The sequence below is a fragment of the Triplophysa dalaica genome, chromosome 2 (genome assembly GCF_015846415.1).
Source record: "Triplophysa dalaica isolate WHDGS20190420 chromosome 2, ASM1584641v1, whole genome shotgun sequence".
NCBI classification, from domain to species: domain Eukaryota; kingdom Metazoa; phylum Chordata; class Actinopteri; order Cypriniformes; family Nemacheilidae; genus Triplophysa; species Triplophysa dalaica.
The window spans coordinates 13824530-13831478 of record NC_079543.1 but is presented as its reverse complement, the minus strand read 5'-3'; positions in this window follow the sequence as shown (position 1 = coordinate 13831478).

The window sequence follows — 6949 nt, the reverse complement described above, 5'->3', positions numbered from 1 at the left end:
GAGGGGTATTAGCCCGCGAGGACGCCATGTGTCCCAGGAGCCTCTGAATTGTTTCAGGGGGACCGCTGTCTGCCTAAAATGTTCATTTCAGACAGTTCAACACTGGTTGGGCACAACTGCGGACAGGTGTGCCGACATGGTGACAGAGTTGAGTTCCATACCGAGAAAGAGGATGCTCTGCACTGGGGAGAGCTTGCCCCTCTCTTGGTTGACCTGGAGTCCCAATCGACCTAGGTGCCGGAGCACCAGGTCCCTTTGTGTACATAACAGATCTCGCGAGTGTGCCAAGATAGGCCAGTCGCTGAGATAGTTTAGTACCCGCTCGCCTTCCTCCTCTCAGGGAGAAAGGGCGGTCAGGGACAGACCGAAAGGGAGGACTCTGTACTGATATGCCCGCCTCTCGCACGCGAACCGTGGGAACGGCCGGTGTCGAGGAGGATCGAGACATGAAAGTAAGCGTCCTTCAGGTCGATTGCCACGAACCAATCCTGACACCTCATAGATGTCAGGACGCGCCTCTGTGTGAGCACCCTGAATGGCAGCTTGTGAAGGTGCTCTGTTCAGGGTACGCAGCCTTTGGGGGCAACCCGCCGTCTTTCTTGGGAACGATGAAGTGCGGGTGGTGACCCACTGAACATCTTGGTTTTGAGGGACGAACTCGATGCCTGTTTTGCCAGAAGGGTGGTGACCTCTACCCGAAGTACGGAGGCGTCCCTGCCTCTGACAGAGGGAGAGATGATGCCCCGATACTTGGGTGAGTCTCTGGCGAACTGGATCGAGTAACCAAGACGGACCGCCCTCATTAGCCAGCGAGACAGTGTGGGCAGCTCTCGAGCTCCCAGGGACTGTGACAGGGTGACCAAGGGGACGGTCTGCTTCATCATTCCCACGGGGGGTGGTTCGTCGGCTGGCGGAGCTAACCATGTCGCGGGGAGTCCCCGGAGGGAAGGTTTTTGCTCCGCCTGCTTACCTGCCTGGCGGGACAACGGCACGCACTGTCGGTTTGAGAGTGGTGACGGCTGTCGTATGTGTACGACCTCACGCCTCGCCAGGGTGTGAGGTCGGTTCGCCGAGCACAGTCCAGTGGAGTGTGCGATCGGCTGCAAGTAAACCCGGGGAGAACAGAAAACTCAGTGAGTAAGTGGGCGCCAAGCCCTAACAAGGGCCCGGCTTTGGTGACGAGGCAGGAGTCGTCCCGTACCGACCGATCAGAGCCGTGGCTGTGAAGGCTCGGGCCCGATGTTGTTCTCCCTGGGGTCTTCCCGTCAGTGTCCCTTCTCGCGAGGAGGTTGCTGACGGGGTGGAGGTTTCCCCCTCGACCTCTGCTTCCGGGGTGCCGCCTGTGGGGGCACAGGAACCGGAGCCGATGTCGAAAGGGTCCTGGGTTGCAGGGAAGCAGACGTCACGTGAGATCTCGGAGGCCTGTAGGCGGCCGAGTCGCGGCGTGAAAAAAATGTGGTTAATTGCCACTGTCTGCTTCGCCGTCAAAAAACTGCTGAGCGCAGTCCTCGACGGTGTTACCAACAACCCACCCTGCGAGATGAGTGCATCAAGAAAGCGGACTTCCTTGCTGTCACTCTTCTGCACAAGGTATAGCCGGGGGTGTCTCTCCTGGACCACTACCGTGGACATCGTCCGACCCAGGGCCCGTGCCGCCGCCTTAGTCGCCCGTAGAGCGCTGTCAGCGGTGGCACGGAGATCCTGCATTATACCCGGGTCGGCCTTACCCTCGTGGAGCCCTCTCAACGCCCTGGCCTGGCGGACCTGCAGGATGGCCAAGGCATAGAAAGAGGAGGCAGCCTGGCCCGCAACATCGCAAGCTTTCGACACCAGTGATGCCGAAGTCTTACGTGCTTTGGACGGTAGGAGTGGTCGATCCCCCCCCCAGGTGGTAGCCGTCCGCGGCACAGGTGCACCGCAGGCGGACGTTCCACCCGGGGGATCTCGACGCAGTCCTTGGCTGCCTCACCATCAAGGGAAGTAAGGGAGCCGGAGCTGGTTTCACTGGAACGGTCCGTGAGTGGAGCGTTCCAAGTTTTACACAGCTCCTCATGCACCTCCGGGAAAAACATGGCACCCGGGGTGGGCGCGGTTTGCACCGCGCACCGACCTCGGGAACCACGCATCCCCGGGTTAGCACGGATGACATCACTTCTGCTTCCTCCTGAACTCGACCGTTGGGGGTGGAGTTTGGATTCGGCAGAGTCGGATGCCAGTCTCCCTCCGATGCTGCGAGCGACATCTCATCTACGTCACACATCGTTTCCGAGTGTGTGCGTGAGGATCCGGACGGTATGCCACCGCCGGTTGGGGAACGTTCAGAAGAGCGAATCGGGGTGCGATCGGCCCGTGAGCACTTGGCTGGCGGTTTACGTTCGCAGAGTTCCCCATATCACTAACGCTGCTAACGTGGGTGGTCATCGGGGCCGTAGCCACAGATGTCACAGCCCGGGTAGCAGACGAAATGGTGGCTGGTTCCCGTAGGAAGACAGCCACCCGTGACCGCAACTTCTGAATGACAATCTGCCCGCAGTGCAGGCAGATGTGTCAACGAACGCTGCTTCAGTGTGCTGGACGCCCAGACACCTAATGCAGCGATCGTGTCCATCCCCCTCCTCGATGAGGGTGCCGCACCCAAGAGAACAGCGGGACATGCCGCGCTGGAGAATGCTCAGTCAGTCCTGAAAAGGACTTTTAGAAAAAATCTCTAACACCTCCGGAACCGCCGAGACGCCCAGGGGAAGGTCGCTGCAGGAAGGGACGATCCGCTGTAACACGTCGTAGCACCAGCGTGTAGTTGTAGAGGATTGAATCCTGAGTTGTACTCATGAGCGATGGCTCTGAAGAACAAAAGGTAAGTGAATGCTGCACGCCGGCCTCCTTTTATACCGGATTTCCGGGGGCGGAGCCCGGCATGCAAATTGCATTCGCCAAATTTCATTGGCCTTTTCTATAGTAGTCAGAGTTGATTGGTTCTCAAGGGCGAACCCCATCTGTCGTTCTCGACACAACGTCGACAGACCGACAGAAAGGGAACCAACAATTTTACAATACAAATTACAAATGGTTATTGTAACACACCTCCATAAAAGGGAAGGAAGGAGGCAGGAACCAGCAAACATTTAAACATTTAATAAAGTAATATAACAGCCGGCGGCCCCTCACGGACGACCGCCGGCGAACAAAACATAATATAAATACAAATACAAACATAACACAAGTTCGGGCCCGGTCCTCTCTCTTCGACGGTCCGGTCGCTCGTTCCTTTTATATGCTCCCATCTCCTAAGTGATTCGAGGCCGGTGTGCGCACAGCTGGCGCTAATTCAAAATTACTCACCGGACTCGAACCACGGTCTCGCCCCGCCTACTCTACCACAGTTATATTTCAGAGATGCTCTGGATTTAGATGAAAAATATGTAATTTTGTGTACGTGATTCATGTAATTTATAATTAGATTGACCGGTAAATTGAGAGCTTCGCCTTGCGGCTCAGCTCCTTCTTCACCACGACAGACCGGTACAGTGATCGCATTACTGCAGAAGCTGCACCGATCCGTCTCTCAATCTCCCGTTACATCCTTCCCTCACTCGTAAACAAGACCCCCAGATACTTGAACTCCTCCACTTGAGGAAGGGACTCTCCACCCACCTGAAGTGGGCAAGCCACCCTTTTCCGATTAAGAACCATGTCCTTAGATTTGGAGGTGCTGATTCTCATCCCAGCTGCTTCACACTCTGCTGCAAACCGTCCCAGTGCATGCTGAGGGTCCTGGTCTGATGGGGCCAACACGACGACATCATCCGCAAAGAGCAGAGATGAAATCGTCTGGTCCCCAAACCCGACGCCCTCCGGCCCCTGGCTGTGCCTAGAAATTCTGTCCATTAAAATTATGAACAGAACCGGTGACAAAGGGCAGCCCTGCCGAAGTCCAACATGCACCGGGAACAAGTCTGACTTAATGCCGGCAATGCGAACCAAGCTCCTGCTCCGGTCGTACAGGGACCGGATAGCCCTTAGCAAAGGGTCCCGAATCCCCGAACCCGATTCCGACTAGAGGTAGTTGGGATCACCTCTACGCACAGCTTGGGCTCTGGAACCACACTCCTCTGTTGGGAACATTTGGCCAAATCCCCTGTCAGAGAGATCTTTAACTTACACCTCCGGCAGAGCTTCGACCAGATCCCAAGGGAGTCTGGAGATATTGAGTCCGAGTGGACCACGTTCTCCATCTCCATTGTCAACGCGGCCACACGTCGCTCCTTCGGGCTGAGCCCGGCCGGACCCCATGGGGGAGGGCCCGACCACCAGGCGCTCACATACGAGCCCCAACCCCGGGCCTGCGCCATGCCGGGCGACGTCACGGTCCACCAATTTCTAGTCGTCATAAGGGTTTTTGAACCGCTCTTAGTCTGACCCGTCGCCTAGGACCTGTTTGCCTGTTAGTCAAAAACTTGACGCAAGCCTGACACGTTATAAAGAGCTGCCCGAAGTCGTTGAAACCAACCGTGCTATCATATGCAGTTAGATTTATCTTTAAAAGTGTTTAAATTGTGTTTTATGTCTTTCTTATGTTTAACAGGCGTGAATCAAAATTGCCGGTTGTATACGGTGTATGCTTCACTGGGAGATCCGAGTTCGCAACCCATCAGGTACAGTGGATATTGTTCAATACTTGTTAAATTTGGTCGTACAACACATCTCCATGGGTGGATTCAGCTGTTGTTTCTTGTGTTACTTTTTTGTGTAACGTTACTATTTAATTAAATCTATAGTTATGTTATTTTTCAAGGACTTGTAGTCAGAAACTTTATTAAAATCATGTTGCCTTATTAGTTACAGTTAGTAAATATCTGTCGTTAAAATACACATTTTAAAACATATATTGTACTTTCTATACTAAATAAGTTATCAAATACACTTGTAATGCAAGGTTTTTGCGATTTTGTTTTGTTTATTTATATGACAGAAGAAATAAAAGCAAAAATATTTATATTTAAATTATATTAACTTGAATTTGCTATGTATGCTACTATTTTTTTTCATTCTGTGAACTAGTGATATTTATTCCAAATTCCCAATCGAAATATTGTTTTTATTTGCATAAAATTGTATCTTGTCAAAATAACAAAAAAATGCAGTCTTTTCTGACCTTGAATACTGCAAAAGACACTAGTTCATATTATTGTTAAAATGCACAATACTCATAATTTGACATGTGTTTTAGGATAAATTTAAAAACTAAAATAATGGATGAAGCCCAGAGTTTTTGTACATTGCTGCTGGGTGACATGTCATTGACATGTGAGGTTTGTTCCTGTTAAAAATAAACAGATACTGGACTGGAATTGGCACAGGCTGATTAAAGGCAAAACTGCAGCGGTCTCTTATTTTTTTCTGCATATATATTTGCATGCGAGGTTCATGCACTCTTGCCCCTGGTGATGAATGTGATCAAATGATTAAGAATGGTAGACATAAATCTACAGCTGTTAATTGCCTGGATTAGTCTGGGCAAAGAAAATTTAGCTAGGGGGATTCAGTCGTCACCAGCATCCAATACCTTTAAGCGACTGAAGAGAAAGGCAATTCATGGAGGTTGGCAAGGATATCCAAACAGACTAATTATCACATCTTGTTAAGTGTTAATTGCCACCATGAAAAGCTGCTTGTCTGCTCCAGTGCCTGCCTTCCAAAACACACACACACACACACACACACACACACACACACCCTACTACTAACATGAACAAATACATGATCTCTCTCCATCATTGTTGTACTATTAAGTCCAACATATTCCTGCAGGCACGCTAGTGGGTTCATTAGAAACTGTGCAAAGGAATGCGATAATCTTTACAACATTGGGCAGAGCACCCATTGTTTACAGCCATCTGATTACATCTTACTAGCATGGTCATTTGCACACATTGATTGTGTTTATATGTTTTAATACAAGGGTGTAATTGGTCTTCGCTATAGCGGTCTGTTTTAAGTGAGATTTAATGGTACTTTCTCATACGTAGCACCTAAACTCTGGAATAGCCTTCCTGACACTATTCGAGGGTCAGACACACTATACCAATTTAAATCTAGATTTAAGACACATCTTTTCAGCCAAGCCTTCACATAATGCATAGTTAATGAACAGCAGCTACGCTAATTATTCTCTTTCCGCCTCTGCCTCGGGATGCCTATCCCGAGGTAGGAAGAAGTTCCACCGTATCCAGACGACTGACAGATCCCCATCCCCAATTTGAGATTACGCCAGCTACAGCTGCAGACTGACTGACCATCCCAGCTCCATCTAAGGCAATTCCACAACCAGCCAAGAGAAAAAGGACCATCGGACCATCCCAGCTCAGACCACTCCATCCCCAACCAAGAGCAAAGACGAACTATTTGTCTTATTAATGCTGAAGTTACAATATTTGGTATTAAATGCTAAATTTAAATCACATGTCAGCAGTTTGAGTGCAGCTATGACACGTCAGAGGGGATCTGGCCCTCCCGGTTGAGCCTGGTTTTTCCCGAGGTTTTTTTCTCCATTAATCAATCATTGGAGTTTGGGTTCCTCGCCACAGCAGGGCAGTGTTGGCCTGCTCACCTGGAGACTGCATTCATTCGATTATTTATTTATTTAGAAATAAGATATTATTTATTAGAATGATCTTACTCGTTGTATAAACACCATGCACTGTGCTGTGTTCTAACTTATCTGTTTTTCCTGTTTGCCCCTGTAAAGCTGCTTTGAAACAATACACATTGTGAAAAGCGCTATATAAATAAACTTGAATTGAATTGATTGAGTACTTATTTTGATTCCGTCCATCAAACAAGCTTGTTCAGATTTATTTACTGATTCATCCAATGACCCTTTTCTATGGATTTCATCGATCTAACCCTTACAAACAAAACAATTGTTAGAATTTATGGAAAAACAATTTGA